Raw genomic sequence first — 21,902 nt, forward strand, 5'->3', positions numbered from 1 at the left:
TTAGTGACAATAGTCACCTGATTATTCATAAAAAGTTAACAAATCACTTACCTTGAATAGGTAAGGCATTATTTAATTCTTGCAGCTAGCCAGTAAAATTTCAGATGATCAAACATTTCTTCTAGGGTTAATTACTGTGACTTACTTCAAAGAAAAAGTGATATGTAGGAGAATAATGACAATCTATGTAAGAATCTATTATCTAGAGTTTAGTTTGAAATTTTATTTAATATTTTATCTTACCTCTTTGAAGAAACTACCTAATTACTAATGTTTTCTTTTAAGGTAAGTAGCAGGGTTTGGGGCATTGTGTCACCTATTTTATAAGTTAAATTTTCCAAAGAAAAGGGATGCAAAAAAGCGTTATCATAGATATTCATCCTTGTATTTAACTAAGGATATTACGTTCTGAAGGCATCAGTATTTCATTGTACTGAATTTCTTTGACATAATCACCTAAGATTCATGAAGCATATTCTATTTGGTCACTTTTGTTAAAGTACTTTCTGCAAAGCAAATTTAATACCTAACACCATTTATCTCATTAGTATAAATAGTATAAATATTTGTTTCCAAATTCTTTAAGAAGGTACTCTAAATATAATCATTTGAAAAAAAATACATAGATTTAATATCTCTAAAAGCAAGGTTATTCATATGTCACAATTTTTCTAGGACAATCCTGGATATAAACCTGTTGTGTAATCTATATACTCATGCTATCTTTATCAAAAATGTCCTGGGTTGGGTAGAAAATTATATGGCAACCCTAATAATAGCCAAAGATCAATGAGAACTCAAAGGTTTCAAAATTTCTGTTCTTTGGTTCCTTCATTGACTCAAATATGCAGATTGAATTAAATACCCTTTCAAGATATTTATATAATTATAAAATTCTGTGATTCTTCATTCTAATCAAAGTGTAACTACATCATTCAGATAAAACTGATTTAGAAAATCTGACAGTTTTCAGACTGAACTTGTAACATTGTCTTAAAACTCATTGAAAAGGGAAGGTATATAACTTTTATTTAATATAAGCTACTATTTAAAATACATACACATTTTTTAAATTTGTGAATCCTTAAAAGGATTTTTGCATTGCCTCAAAGTGGGATTTAAGAGAAAAATCCCACGTTATCAAAATAAAGCCAAGAAAGCAATTATTTGTAGGATTAGATGAACTCCTTTTTGGAATAAGAAATTAACAAAAGGAAAGAGATTCAAAAAGACAAAATGGCTTTCTGGAAGAAAAAGGTACAATTCATTAGTATTAATTTGTTAAAACTTGATGCTTTCCATAATAAATTACCACGACTCTCAATACAGTATTAAGGAGAAATATTAAAGTTGTACTTTTATGTGGTAAAGCTGTACAGAAAGAATTAAAATAAAACCTGTAGATTATATATTTATATGTTCACATATAATATTGTTCATAAACATTTTCTATGTTTTCTGCATAGTGATCCAAACTCTTTGTGTGTGTGTGTGTGTGTGTAAACAGTTGTTTCTACAGTGCTGACTTTAACGATTTTGGAATGTGTAGATATCTTCTTTATTAAAAAAAATAGAGCTACTAAGCTGTTTCCTTTATTGTGTCACCTTTAGGACTTAATATTTGAAGTACTTCTTAGAAGCTGCTATACCAAAGTGCCTAGAATTTTAACCGTTTCTTAAACAGATCTAAAACTGGATGTCAAATCCTTCATAAATAGAGTATGTATTAGGGTATGTAACATCTACTTATATCCAACTTCCAACTTATAAAATATACTTAAGTCAGTTACCTCTAGAACCACACATATATTATAAATCATATAATGCTCTGCCCACTGTCAATAAACTAAATATTTTTGTAAGACACAGAGACCAACCACTTTGGGAAAACCTGTTCATGAAATACAGGTTAAAGTAATTTGCTCTAAGGATACTACATTAACGTCACACCTGCTAAGATGCTTTATATGAATTTATTCATCTAATTTTTAACAGTGTAATAACAGCAAGTGGGTATAAAATTGATAATCAAACTAGAAAATTATAAATATGAAATCCACAATGCTTGAAAATAGGGATTTTTTAAAGTAGTAAAATTCTCAAAATTTTCCTGTTTTTATTATGTGTTTCTCTATCCAGATACATTTTATAAAAGGAAAGAAAAATACCTTTTTTTTTTCTGTGAAAGTTAGGAATAAGCCACTCTGTCAAATCACAGATAGGAAAAAACATTAAATAAATACATTTCAATGTCTATTCATAAGTGCCCCAGACAAAAACCTCATATTAACATATTATTCATATAAATACTATTTGGGGGTTTAGAGAGAATATCGAATAAGGCAGATCCAATTTAAAATCATTAGTGAATAAAGTCAGATATAGTTGAAACAAAGATTTTGAACTCAGACATATTGAATGTTAAAAGCATGAGGTACTGGAATCATTTGACAGCTGATATTCAGTAGTAACCAGCGGTCCTGAAAAGACAACTTAAAAGATATTTGAACGCTTGTGTGCGTGTCTTTCTATGTGCTTATGTGTCCACACGTATAAATAAAGTACTAACCTACTAGTTATCTCTTTTTACTCTCAGCCTGTCAAAAAAACCTGTCAGCTGCAAAGGCGATAAGGGGGGCAGTTAAAAGAAGATACTGGAGCCTTAAGCTTCTTAATGTGCCAAGAATCAATCCCATGAAAGCAAGCAACTTGAAAAAGGGTTATATGTATTTAGGAAATCTCTGAGGCTCCCTTCCTGCTCTGCTCGAGCTGGAGCGAGTGCTCAAGTTTTCTCACCCTAATGACCCCTGAAGCAGCCCTGAGGGATTGCAAAACAAGGCCGTTACACAAGGCAGCTTGCTAATTGAGAAGTTGATCGGGGGTAGAGAAATCCTGCTTTACCACGTTAAGTGTCGAAATCAAGCATGACTAGATTGACGTCGCCAAATCACCGTCAGGAGGCCACTCCACGCCAGGAGCAGCAGGGCTTTTCACACCTGATAGGCCCTCACTCTATCTACATCAAGTCACATTAAGAAAGGAATGTATTACGGAACTGGAGTCCGTGCCCCTCAGAGCATTACTCCACTGCCTAATTGCTGCTTCTCCACTTCCCCGAAGTAACAAATGTGTCCACGTGGACCCGCAGCTTACCTGATCCCTTCGGAAAACCAACCTTCCCCCACCTACTCTGCCGATTTGCTCCATTATAAAAATGCAACACCACCAAGACTCAGAGCAAGTTAGAGGAAGACAGTAGGGTTAGAAATTTTGTATTACATATCTCAGTCACATTGATTTAAATTACAGGGACCTTGGAACAATGTATAAATGATGGCTCTTTAAACCTTTTATTTTTAAATGAAGTTGCAGATGCAGGATGTCTGATCAATGAAAACGCCTGTCTCTCGGATAGTGGTTTAGACACACACGGTGTGTAGAGAGGAGAGACCTTCCGCTTTTGAACTTTGAGTCCCCAGTCACGGATTTGCTGCTCTCCAACCTAAAATCTCCTGTGACAGATGGCATAATAGATATTCCCAACAGCCCAGACTAGCAGGCTGATATTACTTGGTATTTTTTCCTATACTCTTTCTGACAGATTCAAAGCACTTAACCAATGTTGTGTTTTAGGTAGGGGATAAAAGGTGACTTAGGAACTTTGCCCCTATATGTACCACTTTTTAAATTTTAAATCTCAGTTTTCTTACTGACACAATGGAGCTAATTCCTATCTGTGCTCTGTTAACTACAAGGCACACAGAGAAGAAAAATGGCTTGTTTCCAACCGCAAAGGATTTATTTGCCATTAGAAAAGAAAGTCTATAAATCTGTAATAGAAAAATTAATCCTTACCATACATTGTGAGAGGTGGTAGGTGGCATCCATTCTGTGAATGGAGAAACAGAAGTATAGAGGTGGCAGTGACATGTCTAAGATCTCATAATCATTAACAGTAGTGATAGAAATCTGGCCGAGTCTATGTGTTCTGATACCTAGAAGGGGGGTCCCTACATAAGGCACCTCCTTTCTTACCCTCAGTTGAAGTATGATACGTAGTATGACAAACTAGTAACAAAAAGAAACAAACACAAAACACACAAAAGAAAAGGTTTTCTTTTTGTTTGTTTTTTTGTTTTTGTTTTACCTAGCGAAATGTAACAGGGCAATCTACAGTATTATGTAACCTAGTACTGACTTCCAAGTTATAATCTAAACTTAACATTATGATGTCTGTCATGTTTTTATAAAAAGCTCCATATTTTCTTTTGCAGTTCGAAATTCATATATAAGCCCATATGAATAAAACCCCACTAAAATGGGAGCTTTGTTTATCTTCAAAAATATAGGCATCAGGTCAATTTCCACAGACTAAACGTAATACTGTCTGCGAAGTAATTTTAATGGAAAAAGCAACTAAAAGTCCAAGTCCTCTCTGATAACGATACCTCCGCAAATTAGACAAATTAGTCCAAAGATTTCCGTCTGCTTACATTTTAAAGAAACATCTGAAATCGATATCAATATGAAATTTGGTCAATTATGTAAGGGCTTAGTGTATAAGAGCTAATGTTTATTGAGCCCTGTCTCTGTACCAGACACTGTTGTAAGCATTTCACACGGGTTATCTCATTAATCCTCAAGACAACTGAATGAGGCAGGTGGCAGTTTATTCTTCCATTTTATGGATGAGGAAAATGAGGCATGCAGAATTATGTAAACACCCAGAGTCACATAGATAGATAATAGGAGAGCTGGACTCCACACACTGAGCCATTTAGGATTTCCCCTCTTGTCTCAAGAGAACAGAAGGAACCTCAGAGGCTATTCACTACTACTTCTTAAAGATCGCTTTTTCATGTCCTGACCTGTAGGAAGTGCTTATACATAAAGCTAAATTCTTCAGACTTTCTACTCACCAGGACCTTACAGAGTAAGTCTAGTTCTCCCTACACACAACATCCTTCTCTTCTGCAGACTACATTACCCTCCCTCTCCCCATGTTCAAATGCACATACAAATGAATGTTGGAACATTTGCAAGTCCCTTGAGCCAGGGGTCTTGAACTCACCTTTGAATTTGTCTCCTCTCCTCAGACCCCCAAATCCAGCCCTGCTGCTGTGTTAAAAGGGGATCTGTCCTCTTTTGTCTCAGTAAGCTACTTCTAGTGCACATCATGGCTTCTCCCTTGCACTCATGCTACAACCTCCCAGCTGAACATCTTTCCACCAGCCTGCCCTGCCCTGCTCTCCGCCTTCCACTCTGCAGCCGGTAGCCTTCTTATAACACAGATCCAACCCACTGATCCTGCTTACAACCTTCCATAGCTCCCCTACTGTGTGCAGGATAAATGCAGGGAAGCATGAAAGGTCCATGCTGTCTGTCTTCTCTTCTGTCTTCTATCCCACCACTGAGCCTCACCCTCAGCGTGCTCTCTCCTCCCTGGACTCAGCATCTACGTTCACACCTGACGTCCTACCACTCCTACCTGCTAAGTTTCTACTAAATCTATTCTTCCTGGGAGACTACTACTTCATCTTTCAGAATCTCTATCGGTTATGTACCTGTGTGTCTCTTTCTCGCTAGATAATAAGCTTCCTGAAAACGTGTGTTCTCCTTTATTCTGCACCTAACACATGGGATGTTCATATGCTCCATAACTGCTGAATTAGAATGTAGGGATATAAATGGAAATTAACATTCTTGCATTGTCCAACTGCATAGACTGCATACAGGGATTTTACTTGTGACCCCTAGATTAGAACCACCTATTTTTAAATGCCATTTTAAATTCAGTGTACAATGGACATAAGACCTGTAGGTGGAAGTCAAAAATAAATTACTTAAAAGCTGTTACAAAGAAATGATTATACCACCCTCCCCATGTTCTTTCCTGAACTATCTATTTTAGAAATAACCCAATAAGGGCAAAGCTGTATGAGTAAAACTACACTGGAAGCTTGCTAGGCAACATCAGAATCTACCTGCTGAAACTCAGCACCAATTCCATCTTATTTCCAAAACAAATAAGAACTTTCCCTGTTCACAAAACGTTTGTGATATAGTTTTGGAAGAGAAAGACAAGTAAGAATAATAACAAACAGAAAGGACATTCTCATCTCCTAACAAATCATTCCACACACATCTAGAAGGAAATTTTTTTCCTTAAGGCACTGATTTCCTCATTTCACTCATCTGTTCAGTAACTTACAATGACTCCATCTCACCAACATAGTAATATTCAGGTTGCCCATGATGGTTCTCTGGATCAATTTAACAGGGCCACAGTTCTTTCTAACTTTCTTCTAAATGTGCCACCTAATTATGGTTGCCAGATTTAGGATTGCCAAATATTTCGTGTGACATTTTTTAGACTAAAACAATTATACATTATTTATCAGAAATTTGAGTTTACCTGGGTATCCTGTATCTTATCTGGCAACACTACATCTAATTCCACCATCTCATTTGGAATTAGATGTCCAATGGACTCCAGTCCTCAGTAGGCTACTACTTTCATCAGAAATATATTCTCTCCTCATCATGGCAATCTCATCTCCTCCCAAAAGTCTTCCCAGGCAACAGAGACTAAGCTTTTCTTTAAACTCATAGTTTCATGAAACTTAGAAAATGTCAAGTAACTATCTAAAGTGGCAGTACTGAAATTTTCTCAAATTCATGTACAATGAATGTTTAGGGGAATTCTAAGAGAATTTTCTTCTTCCAAAGCTTGTATAAACTACTCAAGTTTGAGAAAAATTGTATTTTACTTAGCTCTCCTGAACAATATAAATTAAAAATAACTTCCTACTTTTAACTTTTAAACATTCATTGTACATGAATTTGAGAAAATTTCAGTACTGTTACTTTAGGCAATTACTTAACATTTTCTATGTTTCATAAAACTATGAGTTTACATGGAGTGGTGGGAGAAAGGGGAGGGGTCAGGTAGAAAGGATGGAGGAGCAGGGAAGAGAAGAAATAGTTGCGTTTTCTTTGGAGTAGATGGTCTCTGGCTGGCCCATGCTCAGGTCTGACCTTAGGTCTAAAGGTTTCAAAGTGCTAAAATAAAAATCACATTAAGTCAGGCACCGTGGCTCACGCCTGTAATCCCAGCACTTTGGGAGGCTGAGGCAGGTGGATCGCTTGAGGTCAGGAGTTCGAGATCAGCCTGGCCAACATGGTGAAACCCCATTTCTACTAAAAATACAAAAATTAGCCAGGAGTGGTAGCATGCACCTGAAATCCCAGTTTCCTGGGAGGTTGAGGCAAGAGAATTCCTTGAACCCAGGAGGCGGAGGTTGCAGTGAGCCGTGATCGAGCCACTGCACTCCAGCCTCGGCAACGAAGCAAGACTCTGTCTCAAACAAAACAAAACAAAACAAAACAAACAAAACAAACAAACAAAAAAATTAATTCACTAGAAGAATACATTCAGGATAAATAATTCATAGTTATATACTTTACAAAGTCTCACTTGAAATAAAAAGCAGAAGTTTTTTATTTTAATGAAATATACTGCATTATTAAGGTCTAGTATATTACATTTATACACACTCTTGACAGACTATATCATTGCAAATCGGTGACCTTTTCCAGCCCAAACACTCTCTAGAGCCTAGTTTTTTAAAAAGGCATTGATTATAAAGGTCATAAACTTCCACAGGGATTTTTTTTTTTTTAAGAGAACAACATGTTTTCTCTTCTAGCATTAAATTATATATATATAATTTATTTATTGTATTATATTATATATTATATTATATATTAAATTATACATATATTCCCTTAGATATACATAATTTAGATATTTAGGGTCACCTTCATTAAACGGTTTGGCTGTTTTCCAGTAGAATTAGGACACCAAGAACAAGAATTGTCCAAATTTGTTCAGATAATTAAAGGGACCATAAAAGTTTTCCTCTAAAATCTTTCACCTTCTTCATTTGGTTGGTTGCATCCTTGTGGTGTCTTTGCTCTTGTTCCTTCTATTCCTAGTGCTCCCAGTAAAATAGAAGTTGCTCTAAAGCACTGATAAAATTCAGATATTGCCAGAAGCAGTGGCATGCACCTGTAGTCTCAGCTCCTATGGAGCTTGAGATGGGAGGACCACTTGAGCCCAGGAGTTGGAGGCCAGCCTGGACAACATAGAGAGATCCCATCTCCATTGAAAAATAAAAATAACATAGGTGTATATTTTGTTTTAGAATACATGATAAATGATGTCATATTGTATAATATCAGGAGATACATAATATCTGTTATCTCATTATTTGTGACACTTAAATTGATCACGAGATGATAAACTGAACCCGCTTTTGTACAGTTACACCTTTCTCATTGTGACCAGAAAGTACTCTGTGCAATGTTACTTAAATACCAACAGATGCCTGGTTCTCTGTTGGCAATTAAACCTAGTGGGTATAAATAATAATGGATAATCATTATCTACATCAGTACAGGTTGAAAAATTAGATTATCATGCTATCACTTCTACTTTGATTAGCTGGTATTTTTCTGTAAAGTATAGCATTCACTTGGTCACTTGGGATCTCTCTATGTTGCCCAGGCTGGCCTCCAACTCCTAGGCTCGAGTGGTCCTCCCATCTCAATCTCCATAGTAGCTGAGACTACAGGTGCATGCCACTGCATCTGACAATATCAGAATGTTATTAATGCTTTAAAACAACTTCTATTTTACTGGGAGCACTAGGAATAGAAGGAACAAGAGCAAAGACGCCACAAGGATGCAACCAACCAAATGAAGAAGGTGAAAGATTTTAGAGGAAAACTTCTATGGTCTCTTTAATAAGTGAATGTCATGAAAAATGACAATGTTCAAGACTAAGAGAAACTTATAACAATCAGAAGTAAAGTGAAATCTTGGATTGGATCTTGAGTTGGAAAACCTTTGGAGGACTTTTCTGGGGACAACTAGAGAAATCTGAACAAGGATCAGGTAGCAGATTATATAAAATTCACTAGCCTGGAAAAATGTAGATCATAGTCTAAAAAATTAGGTTACAAAACAGTATGTAAATACAACCTCAATTTGATAAAAATATATACATGTGCATAAATACAGGTAGAAAAAGATTTGGAATAATGAATAATTAGAGCAAACATTAGTAGGTTCTGGTAGAATCATGGTGCTTTTGTTACTGCATTTTTGCTAATCTCTATTAAATTTTTCACGATGTTCTTATAGTTCTTTTGCAATAAAAACTTTAATTAAATTTAATTATACAAAGAAACAGAATTGACCACTGAGAATTGGCCACTGTTAACACTTTGTTTTATTTGTTTTAAATCTATTATGAATAAGTATATTGTGTATTAGACACACTATATACAACACAGACATTCATTCACCCCTCAAGTTTATGTTTGCTGTGCTATAACTAATGTTTTGATGAAATTGTAGCCTCTAACACATTTTTTCTAATCTATAATTAATCAACATTATAAATAGGTACAAGAAAACCATTGGTTATCTGGAGAGAAACAAAAGAAGTTCATCACTGCTTGAGTTTGAATGAATGAAAATTCAATTAGGGATGGCAGGCCCAATTTATGGGGACCTGGGAGTAAGTCCCTGAAGCCATGTCCTCAGTCACTACACACTAGAGTACGACTTATGAGGATGGCTTCTGGAGTCACACTGTCTGGATTTGAAACCTAGCTCTATCACTTGCACCTTGGAAACTTTGACTAAATGACTGAATTACCCTCAGCCTCAGTGCCTTCTTCTCTAAAATGAGTTTAATAATAGTGTAGTTCCCAAGGGCTAGAGGAGATTACATCTGTACAGCACTTAGCACAGTATATAACTCATTGAGAATACTTGATAAATAGTACTAAAATATAAGATACATAAAGGCAAATATTTCTGTCCATTTTTTAAACTGCTGGAACCTCAGTTCCTGTAACACTACCCATTATAGTAAATCTTCAAGAAATATTTGCCATGATCTGAGTTTCATTCTGTTGACTTTCTTTCACAATGTTAAAACAAACACTCAAAATTCCACTGCTATTATAACAGGCTTACCCTAAGCCTCATTGAGATTTTTCTGTGATACTTATCTAGTAGGTAAGAACAGAAAAATAGAGGGCAGTTTTTTTCAGCAGTATTCCTTTAAAAAGATTTCTTCATATGAATGCTGAACTCTAAAACATATGTATTTTAATAATTGTATGACTACTCTTTATTAATTTCTTTTCTACTTCTAACAAGCTACTTTTGGCATAGAATAAAACTATAAATTTGATTTACTTCTTTATTTAGCTGCTATGGTAAATGTACCTATTTCTTGAGTTTCTCAATTTTCTGCAGATAAAATGATTATCTTTTTTACTATTTATATGGATTTATTTCATTTTCTTATCTTATTACATTGGCTAGACCCTTTAAAACATTAAATATGTGGGACAATAATGAGTATCCCTGGCTTTTTCTTGACTTTAATGGAAATGACTTTAGTATTTAGCTCTTTTATAAATTAGCAGTTAGGTTTCAGTAAATTTTCTTAATCAGATTTAACTGGTTTCCTCCTGTTTCTCTTTAGTTGGAAGTTTTGAAATGACTGAATTTTATCAATTACCTTTTTGGTACAGACTGCCATAATCATGGTGTTTCTTCCTCCAGTTTGATAATATAATGAATTAGATTGAGATATGTCCTGGTGTTCATTCTCTGCATTCTAGAAAATATCTTACTTGTTCCTATAGTGTTATCCATTTTGGACAGTGACAGACTATTTGCTAGTATCTTTCAAGTTTTTATATCTATATTCAAAAATAGCATTAGTTTTTTATATTTTATATTGTCTTTATCAGATCAAGGTACTATATTGAGTTATGTTAGTTTTGTATAAGCTACTTTACGTATTTTGAACTTAAGTTTCCTGTGTAACACTTAATTGTGGATGCTATGGAAGTTGCAAGATACACATTGCTTGAGCTTGCTGGAGAGTAATGGGCTGTGGGTAGAGGCTGAGTCATCACAATATGAGGACGGATTGAAACCATGAGGACAAATAACATCTCCTAGGAGAAATAAGTATACTACAACAAGATCACTGTTCCTAGGTATGGTCCTTCACTCTTTTAAGTATCTGATGGGGATGAGATGCCCAGAAAAGAATCAAAACTAGGCTGGGCACGGTGGCGCATGCCTGTAATCCCAGCACTTCGGGAGGCCGAGGTGAGTGGATCACCTGAGGTCAGGAGTTGGAGACCAGCCTGGCCAACATGGCGAAACTCCATCTCTACTAAAATTAAAAAATTAGCCAGGAGTGGTGGCATGCACCTGTAATCCCAGCTACTCGGGAGGCTGAGGCAGGAAAATCTCTTGAAGCTGGGAGGCAGAGGTTACAGTCAGCCGAGATCACACCACTGCACTCCAGCCTGGGTAACAGAGTGAGACTCCGTCTCAAAAAAAAAAAAAAAAAAAAAAAAAAAGCCAAAAAAACAAAAACAAAAAACTAAGCTATGTAGGGTCACAGCATCCAAGACAGTAGAGAGCTTTTAAAGAGAAGAAATGATCAACACTATTAAAAGAGAAGAGAGACTATAAGATGATCCCTGATAAAATGCCCATTGGCTTTAGCAGTTGGATGTCAGTAACAGCAGTATCAGCAGAGTGGTGAGAGACAGAAGCCAGATCACAAGTGGGTAAGGAGCGCAAAGGCGGTTGAGGGAGTACGGATGACAACAACAGACTATTCTTTTTTTTTTTTTTTAAAAAAAAAGAAATTAGACAATAGAGGAATTGATAACACTAACATAAATTTGAGGGATAAAGAATATTTTTTCAGAAGAGAAAAATCTTGAATACAGCCATATGTTGACAGTCAAGTAATTGCAGAAAAGAAGATACTAAAGACTGAAGAAAAACAAGATACCTCATAAAACAAACACACACAGAATACTGGAGGGAATGGAGCCAAGGACATAAAATTGGCCTTAGAAGGAATAGGAAGACCTCGTTCACATAGATGGGATAAAATAAATTAAAGATAAAAGGAAAAGTAGATAAAATGTAAGAGGCTGATTTATATCAAACCTGATATAAAACATCAGGGAGTATCAATCTGTATGTTATATGCTTGTTTCCAGGAATGTTTAGCCACACTGTAGGAATGGATTAAAAAAGGGTGGCATACCCATGGCAATTTGTTAGACTGGAGCAGAGGTGAAAACTGAGCTAGCACAGGCATGGGAGGAGACACAGAAGATGGAAGTGAAGGGGACTTGCCTGATCGACAGTTGGGTTCATACTGGGCAGGAAAGATAGAAGCCTCAAAGGTTTGACCAAATTAGGAGAAAAAACATGACAGGAGAGCTGAATGTCTGAAATCAAAGATCAGTGCTATTACAAGTGAAACAGGACTACAGTGTGGAGTTTAAGATTTCTGAGATGAAATACGTTTCCATAAGGAAAAGACACTGTATATAATTCTGGGATGGTGCGCTGATGTTCAGTAGGGTCAAGGAGGCTCAACAAGTTAGGGCTTGGTTTCAAATGAGTCAGCTCTAAGCCTTTTAGAATCTCCTCGAATTATGGTAAGAGGGAAATGACAGTAGTGAGAAGGGGTAAAATGTAGTATAATTGGATGTATGAGTTTTGTTAGAAGACGCATTTTTTATTAGTGAGTGGGGAGAGTTGTGTGTATCTAAGATTGCCAGTTTCTCCTCTTGGCTTCATGAAATGTGGGATTTACATGAGTATGTAGTACCTTACCCCTGTTGACAGCTGACAGAAAAGTTGCCTCCTTAAAGGAGAGGCAAGTTTCAGGTAAGGTAACAGATGAAATTCAGTTAAAACAATATTTTGATGGGAAAAGCATCTGGTCAAAAGATTGTGGACATAGCAAAAGTTACAGACAAGGACACAATGTTTCTGCAGGACCCAGTGGAAAAGTGTTGAGTGAAGGTAATAGCAGAAATATACAGAGAATGAGGAAAGGAATGGAAACAAGAGAAGTTTTAGATTAACATTGGCGAGTGGAGGAGTGGTGGGGGTGGATCTGCCTTGCATTCAGGAATGAAAATGTATCAGGTTAAGAGGCCTGTTTAGAGGTGGATGGCCCCAAATGTCTTAGCTCTGGCATAGTGAGGGTCCCAGAAAACATCCCACTTAAGTCCAAACAAATTGTAATGGCTGCCATGAAGTTCATGAAACTGCAAGAGATTTCTTTTCTCAGGACGGGCAGCTTCTCGCTTCACAAAGCAGTGCCAAGTCTCCTTGTTAGGCTGAAAGCTCCTAGGAGATTTCTGAAGCAGGAGTATAACTGGTATACATTGGATGAAGGGCTAGGATCCCCTCTTCAAGAATTCAGGATGTGAGGAAACATTTTTAAACACCTTAGCAAACTGTACATATTAAAGGGCCTGATCAGTTATCTTAAATTAGAATTTTATGATTCTGACCAAAAAGTTACATAGTAGTAGCTGTGTACCACATTAGAATTAGTTGCCAATGTCTTATATACAAGAGATTTTACTGAAATATCTAGAAAAAAAAAATCTGGTTTATCCAGAAAAATCAGCAACATTAGGCCCACATTCGTACAGTGTGCTGGAATTAAGTCATGGCTTCCCCCTTTGGGTGGGGCATGCAAGCCCCAGTTCACAACATTATTTTTCCTGCCAGACCCTGGAACCTGGAGGCATTTGAGTTTGTAATTCCTGTCTTAGCCCTTGGCAAGATAAATAATTTAGCCTATTTTATTTACATTCAAGTATCATGGTAGAAAACAAGTTATTGATTACTGCTTCAAGAAAAAGGATTTGCATATTTGTGTATATATTTTTAAAAAGTGGATTAATTTTATGCTAAACAATCACTTGGTCACAAAGGTTAATATTAACCTATACTAAAGGTTATATTTGCTACCATCTTCATCCTACATAGTAAGCATAAATGTTGTTTCAAATATTGTTCCCAAATATTATTCAAATTCACCTAATTTTACATATAATCGCAGATTAGAAAACTAATTTCATCACAATCTCCCATTTCACTCAGCTATCTGAGCAGCTCTCATGCATAAGGCCCTACGTTCCCACCTGTATTTTCTTTCCATTGAAGTCCACCCATTCCAATTATTTAAGTGATATCATTTGAATGATGCCAAAAATAATCCTCAGGTGACGTAAACAGCTCCAAATGTAATAATAAAAAGGAAAATATGGGTGAGAAATTACAAAAGTCTGGAGAATCAATTAACATATACACTTCTAAACAATTGTTAGAAAATAAGTTTGACCTGGGCTTCCCAGGAAACAAAGAAAAGAGGGAAAATGTAAACAAGTATATGATTCACAGGTCCAAGAAAAACATCATTTAATCATTTATAGTCTCAGAAATCTTGCTTATTCTAAGATCTGGGCGAAATTTCACCAGTGAGGCAGGAGGACATTGTGTGATACAGTAAACAAAGTCCCCGGTAGCATGCTTAGGACACTGATGTTTTTGCAGCTGTTAATGAAAATCTTCAACACAGGAAAACAGCAAAACCTTGATGTATAATTCCGTAAAAATTTTTGAGGAGCCAAAACAATAGGGGTCAAATCAAAGACACAGGGAAGGATAAATTAAAAACTATCAGAAGGAATAGCTTAACATCCAATTTTTCAAGTAATCTGCCATAAATACTATTTCCTTCAGATGACTCCTTAAAAAGTTAGAATGGAAAAGCAGCATTTGAAGTTGTAATCTCTGGCAAGAACACATGGAGTGCTAAGATGTCATGATAGGATGAATTCCACATACGGAGCAACTAATAAACAACTAAGACACGTGCATGAATGAAGAACCACTGCATGGCTGTGGTAAGGAGAGTGGAGGATCCTAATCTTCCACAGCAAGCCTTTCTGGGTGTCCTCCAACACATAGCTGAATCACGGAGGCCCTGGACAATGTGTCTGGACAAATCTCACACTAAGCATTATCTTCTACATCCTCAGAAAAAATCTGTTGTAAAATATTGTCAGATTCAGGCCAACTGAATTCTGGAGGACGTCTGCAAAGACACTGCATTTCATCTTTGGACGTCCTTTCTTGGCAGGACCACTTGCCTCCCAAAGCCTGTCCTAGGATGTGGCAAAAAGGCTATACCGTCGGGGTAGAGAATTCAAGATACACATCTTTGGACCCCCCATCGCAGAAGATGGTATTTTCCATTTCTCTGGTACTCGAGCTAAGCTCCTGTGGCTCAGATTATTTATTACATTACTTTTGTAACCTTTCTCCCGAAGGAACATGTAAGCCATACACAGTTGGCATCAAATATTACCGGATGACAGATTTGTCTTTAAAATGTAAAATTAGACAATACATCTCATCTAAATTCATGGAATTCTCCCCTCTAATAATAGAGTCATGTGATAGCTTAAAAACACATGCTTTATCATCATTCAGTAGCAGTTTATTCATTAGAACATTCTGTACTCTAAAAATCCAACATATCTCGTCACATCTCATATTTGGTTATTTTCCTTCTCAAAAGGTCTTGTTACAAATCTAAAGCATTTAACGACCAAACTATGCCCACAAGGGTACTTGGACAATGGCTTACATCTTAAATTACAGCAATCTCAATATATTGCTGCTGACCTGTCAATCTCAAATATATTCATAAGCTACACACACAAAAATGAAATGAACAAAGTGATTCAGATTAAACAGCTCTGACTACCCATTTTAAGAAAATCACTGGGTGTGCCTAGGATCCAATGCTAACAATTTGTTATGCACTGCAGTGTTACAGCTTTCTAAATGGTAAGTAACTGTTTAAAAATTCCAAGGCATTCTTAAAATGTTTCACTTAAACATTTCTGCAATAAAATCTTATTGAACTGTTGCTTTCATTAATTTTCTACAGACTGGAGAGCAAGAAAGTCGAGTTCGATTTTTTTTTTTTTCTTTTAACTTTGCCTACTACTAGCAAATAAACTGTGCCTCTTTTTTTAAATAAACCCCTGGCCTTGAGTTTTGGCCCCTTAATAGTAGCCTACATGGTTGACTACCCTAGGTGTTAAATTTTCTTAAATTGTATTTCTGTCAGTGTATCATTTTTTTAAGCGATGGACCCTATAATAGCAAGCACTGGTCTGTCAGGAGTGCATTTTAACAGCACGACACAAGTATTTTTCACTACAGGAGACAAACAATGATATGTATTACATGCAGTAAACACTGCCTTTGGTACACAGGGTTCTCTTAGCATTTATCTGTCTAAAATCTCACTGTGTCCTGAATGGGGGGTTTCAGGGAGAGGGAGAGGAACCTTGTCTCATATTAATGTTGCCAGTAGCTATGGTATAGCATTAGAAAAAGTCCACACGCATTGCTACATTTCTCCTGAAAGAAAACCTTGATTTAATTTTAAATGAACAAAACAAGGAATATTAATTCATGCTTAAAAGGTCCCTTTCTTTCAGATAATTACCCCCTCTTTCTCTTACGAATTCTTTCCTAAGCTTTGGCATTTCCCCCCTTTTATTCACAAGTATCATTACCAAACAACTTTCAATTAAACATAAAAAGCTGCTAAGACAGGCCTGGCATGGTGGCTCACGCCTGTAATCCCAGCATTTTGGGAGGCCGAGGCGGGTGGATCACCTGAGGTTGGGAGTTCAAGACCAGCCTGACCAACAAGGAGAAACCCCATCTCTACTAAAAATACAAAATTAGCCAGGCATGGTGGCGCATTCCTGTAATACCAGCTACTCGAGAGGCTGAGGCAGGAGAATCGCTTGAACCCGGAAGGCGGAGGTTGCAGAGAGCCGAGATCGTGCCATTGCACTCCAGCCTGGGCAAAAAGAGCGAAATTCTGTCACAAAAACAAACAAACAAAAACCTACTAAGACATAGTGCTCTCCAAATTTAAGGTGCAATACTCCAAGAAATGCTTAAAAAATTATTAGCATTTTCATGCATTTTCTACTTTTTCCTTTAAACATTGTTTTCATGATTTTTAAAATGTATAATGAAGTATTTACAATTTATAAATATATACAAATTGAAGGTGTGCACTTAAATTTCTTTAAGAATAAAGATATATATAATCAAATTGTTTAGAGAACACTGTGAAAAATAATATGAGTAAAAAAAGTTGGTATTCAATTTCCTTGCCACCTGAGAAAAAGATGCAAAATCAACACTATAAAGAAAACCTAAAACAACCTAAAATTTTATAATATAATTCTACTCTATGGAATATTAAATATAATGCTTTACAAGGCCATAGAACTTTTACAAGCTAAAATAGGGAGAGCATGGGCATATAAGATATTTTAGAAAAATCACCTCAGTTACAAAGGAAATAGAATTTTCAGTAATTCTCCCAAAGATCCAAATTCATCCTAATTTATATAAAGCACACTACAATCTTAATTTAACAATCCATTCCAAATTCCAATAATCTCTAGTGTTGAGAATTTTTTTCCATACAGTCTAAAGTGCATGTATTTAGACATTTCTCCACCCATCTCCTTTGTACATGAAAAGTTGGTAAACGATCTTATTATACTAGTAGCCTTTCATATTCTTCATTATTAATCACTCTTAAACCTCATCTAAATCTGTTTCTTTAATCTTCTCCTCATGTTTAATTTCTCCCTTATCTTATCTTCGTAACTCAGTGCCATTCTCCCTTCATAACAACAGAAGCTGACATCAGAGGAGTATCAGCCATTGTGTACCGCTCTTTCCCTACTGTGTTCCACTGTCACCCCTAACTATTTTATGCATAGGATTCCTGTTTCTAGAGAAGAAAACTGAGACTCGGAGAGGTTGAGTAAGTTGCCTAGGAACGTGAAGCTGGGGTGTAGCAGAAGGGGGCCGATGTCAGATCTGGATACTTTGCCATGATGCTACCTGACATGCCTCTAAGATCCAGGCATTAGATGTGACCTCACCCAGTTTGGAAGATTTTAGGGAAGTGACAAGAACTCATGTAACTTTTTATTTTTTTAATGAAGTGATATTCACAGAAGATTAAAACAACAGTAGATGAATGCATCCTAATAGGAATACATGAGTTATCTGCCACTGATGATCATTGAGGGAGGAGGGGCAATACCTAATGTAGTAGAATAATGAGAAACACATGGTGAGACATTTAAAATATACTGCACATACTACTATGAGCACAGTATAAGCTTGTGGCTTTGCTTTTACTTATGACTTCACAGTAAAAAATTAGGTTGTAGTGCAGATGAAAGGCTCCATATAAATTAGGAAGGAAAAATTTAAGAATAATTAATTTAAAATCTCCAGAAAAAGTATATATTTTTTAGGATGCTGCAGAAATCAAGAGCTAACCAAGAAGACAAAGCATGTAACATATTTAATCAAATAAGCACATGATCTCTATCATAAAGAGAGTGGTTTGTTTAATAACTATCACTGACAAGATTATTTCAGATTATTTAAACACCCAGCAAACTATCAGGTCAAGATCAAGCAACTTTTCTTTAAGATCAAGCTCCAATTGATCTGCCTTGGAAGACGAGGATCACAAAGTGCTTAGGAATATAGGTTCCTCAACTCAATCTGGACAAGAAAAGCATCTGCCAGGAAGAACAGGGGGACTGTTAGAAATTGTAACAGAAAAAAGCCCCCAAGAGGCAGACCACAGTAGGAATTAAGCCTTGTAAAGCTCTTTGGCTACTATCTCTGTCTAGCTTTCTAGAAAGTATGTGTTGGATTTTTTGTGTATGAAGTATAAATGCCACCGTTTCTGAAAGTCCACCCATTCATCCTGCACCTCCTTGTAAGACTCAAGCCCATTTTATAAATATAAATACAAGCTCGGGAACTTTGATTTGTACCCAAAGTTTAAACTTAAACATTTTTAAGAGACACTTTGTACATACAAATCCCACTGTTATAAATAAAAATTAATACTAAACTTCTGGCTTTGAGGATTATGCTTAGCTCTTCTTGAAGTGAAACTAACATTAGTGAGCTAGGATTAAGGTTAGTGGGTTAGGTTAGTGGTGAGAAATATAAGCATAAACAAACTTTCATGTAACATTTGTCTCATCAAGAATGTAATTCACTAAATTGTTTTAAATAATAATATGTCTTTAATGTATCTTCTTTAAGTGCTGGATTTAGAAACATTTATCATAACTAGAGCAAATATGTTATTTTAAATGTTTTATAACTAGAAGATAATTAAATAGGGCTTGACTTGACTTTTAAAAAGTGAAAAAAAGACAAGAAAATCACCCCTCAGACCTAGAATAGCTGACTTCAAGAGTAGAAAATTAATGGCCTTTGAAAAAATCCACATCTTTGCAATTTGTATTACCTAAGAATTAAAAAAAAAATCAGTATCATTGTGATCAGGACAGTTTGATAACATCTTTGACCAAGATGTTACTCTCATAAATGCTGCGTTGGCACTCCTAGCTCATCAATATAGGCATTTCCTTGTATTTCACATTGAAATACTATAATGTATAGATACTCCACTTGCCATATTAATAGATGATGTAGATGCATCACTTTAAAATCAAACACACGACTATATCATCCCCCTTAGATTGGCAACATATTGTCAGGTGACCAAATCCAGAGGCCTATTTTCAAATTCATATTTCACAACTATCACTTAATCACACAGGGTCATCATCCAAAAAAACTTCCAGTAAATAATAAATGAAAAATAATCTCATTCAATTCAGCAGATGAGTTCTATAATCCCAAATGAAATTGATTTCACAACTGCCTCGCTGAATTAGCTTTACGATGGTTTTCTTTTTTTTTCTTTTGAGACGGAGTCTCGCTGTCACCCAGGCTGGAGTGCAGTGGCCGGATCTCAGCTCACTGCAAGCTCTGCCTCCCGGGTTTACGCCATTCTCCTGCCTCAGCCTCCCGAGTAGCTGGGACTACAGGCGCCCGCCACGTTGCCCGGCTAGTTTTTTGTATTTTTTAGTAGAGACGGGGTTTCACCGTGTTAGCCAGGATAGTCTCGATCTCCTGACCTCGTGATCCGCCCGTCTTGGCCTCCCAAAGTGCTGGGATTAAAGGCTTGAGCCACCACGCCCGGCCTACAATGGTTTTTCAAATCGAAGTATTATCACTTTTCTAGGGGACATTTAGAAATGTATATGGGGCATTCTTGGTTGCAACAGTGATAGGTGATACCATAGACCTACACAGTGGCTACCCCTCTTTCTCCCCCCTCCTGCTCTCACACACCCCAGCTGCACTAATATCTGTGATGTCCTTCAAACATATGAGAAAAACTCCCACCTCAGGGCCTTTGTACTGGATGTTCCTGAACCCAGAATGTCCTTCCCATACATGACCATGGCTAGCTCTTTCACTTTCATCAGATCATTACTCAAGTCACCATCTCGGTGAGGCTGTCTGCACCCCCTCCACACAAACCAAAATTCTACAAACCTCTTGTACTGCTTCATTTTCTCCTCATTGTGTTTATCATCTCCTCATGCCCTATACTTATCTTGTTGATATCTATTTCCCCTAAGTAGAATATAAATTCTACAAGGGGAACAGGTATTCTCGTGTTTTATTTAGTGCTGTACGTCAAGGCATTTGACAGTATCTAGAATATACAGAATAATCACATTTCTTGAATGAAGAAATGGGAATGGGGATGATTCACTATTTTGCAAGAGGTATCCATTGTACAAGGAATGATAAGCATTTTGCAAGGGGTGTCAATTATTAACTTACTGATATCTGTGATAAGAGATGGAACAATACAAATAGCAGAAAGTTACAAGCTAAGTCTGTCTTGCTCTGCACCCAAAATATAACCCACAAAGCTCAAAGCTCAGCTTTTATAAGAGGAAATAATTTTGACGAAGTCCAGATATAACTTCCCTTCTTCAGAAGTTTTTCTAATCTCTCCTGATCATACCTCTTGTCATTCTCTATATTGGTTCCATGGGACTTAATTGGAGTGAAACTCTTTATACATTCTACTTAGTTATTTGACAATAATAGTGACTATGTTTATCGGGTGTAGAAAATTTGAAAAATAACTTGCTCTTAAGTTCTTTCCAATTTTCCCAGACTGGATAGCTCATTCTTCACAAAAGAAAATATGCATAACTTTGTACTTTATATATTATATAAAATTAATTAGAAATATGGTATTTCACATTCATTATTTATAAGAATGAAGTATTGGCATTCAAATATTTGTCAAGCGACTAAAGGTTTCATTGTAAAACTGTTAAAGAGATAGCAAAGCAAGCAATCATACACATAAACCCCAGTACTGCCTCTCAGCAAGGGTGCACTGTGAAAGAAGAGATTCTTCCAGCTCAGAACCTTTCTGATATTTTTCCTAATAAATGGTCACAGAAAATACTGGTTTATAAATTTGAAGGCAATGCAATTACTTATAATTTCTTTGCATCTCCCAAAGTGCAAATGCTCCTCAGTGGATATTCACATGCAATATTTATGGACTCTAAAATTACATTCACAGTATAAGTGAGCATCTCACCTGTAAAATGCAAATAACCTGTTCATTGAAACTAATACTTGCATGAAGTTATGACTGCTTTTTCCATTCACTTCCCTTACTCCTATCCACCCAGGTAAAGGAACAGGTACTAAACCACTCATGTTACCATCTTTATACATAGATATTGGTAAGAATATATTTTTATTGAGCAGTTGATAAACAAAAAATAAGTGGTATGCTCCATGTTGTAAGGTATTTTAAAATGTAACAGTCTTGATTCTTCTAGTTTTTGGTGAAATGTGAGCAGTATGTCAAAAAACATTATCCTAGAGATGGAAAATTTAAAAAAAATTAAAAATAATTACTAAAGAGATTTCAGAATCTTTTAAAAACAAAAAGAATAAACTAATTTCAAAAACAGGTAAATATACATCTCTG

The 21,902-nt window shown here is 36.1% G+C and overlaps 1 protein-coding gene across 5 annotated transcripts in view; it reads right to left on the reverse strand.

Moving 5' to 3' along the window:
• LMO3 (LIM domain only 3) overlaps nt 1-21,902 on the reverse strand; it is a 60,858-nt gene that overhangs the window by 23,660 nt on the left and 15,296 nt on the right. The gene's annotated exons all lie outside the window — the stretch shown is intronic.

This window comes from Piliocolobus tephrosceles, chromosome 10, assembly GCF_002776525.5.
Source record: "Piliocolobus tephrosceles isolate RC106 chromosome 10, ASM277652v3, whole genome shotgun sequence".
Lineage (NCBI taxonomy): Eukaryota > Metazoa > Chordata > Mammalia > Primates > Cercopithecidae > Piliocolobus > Piliocolobus tephrosceles.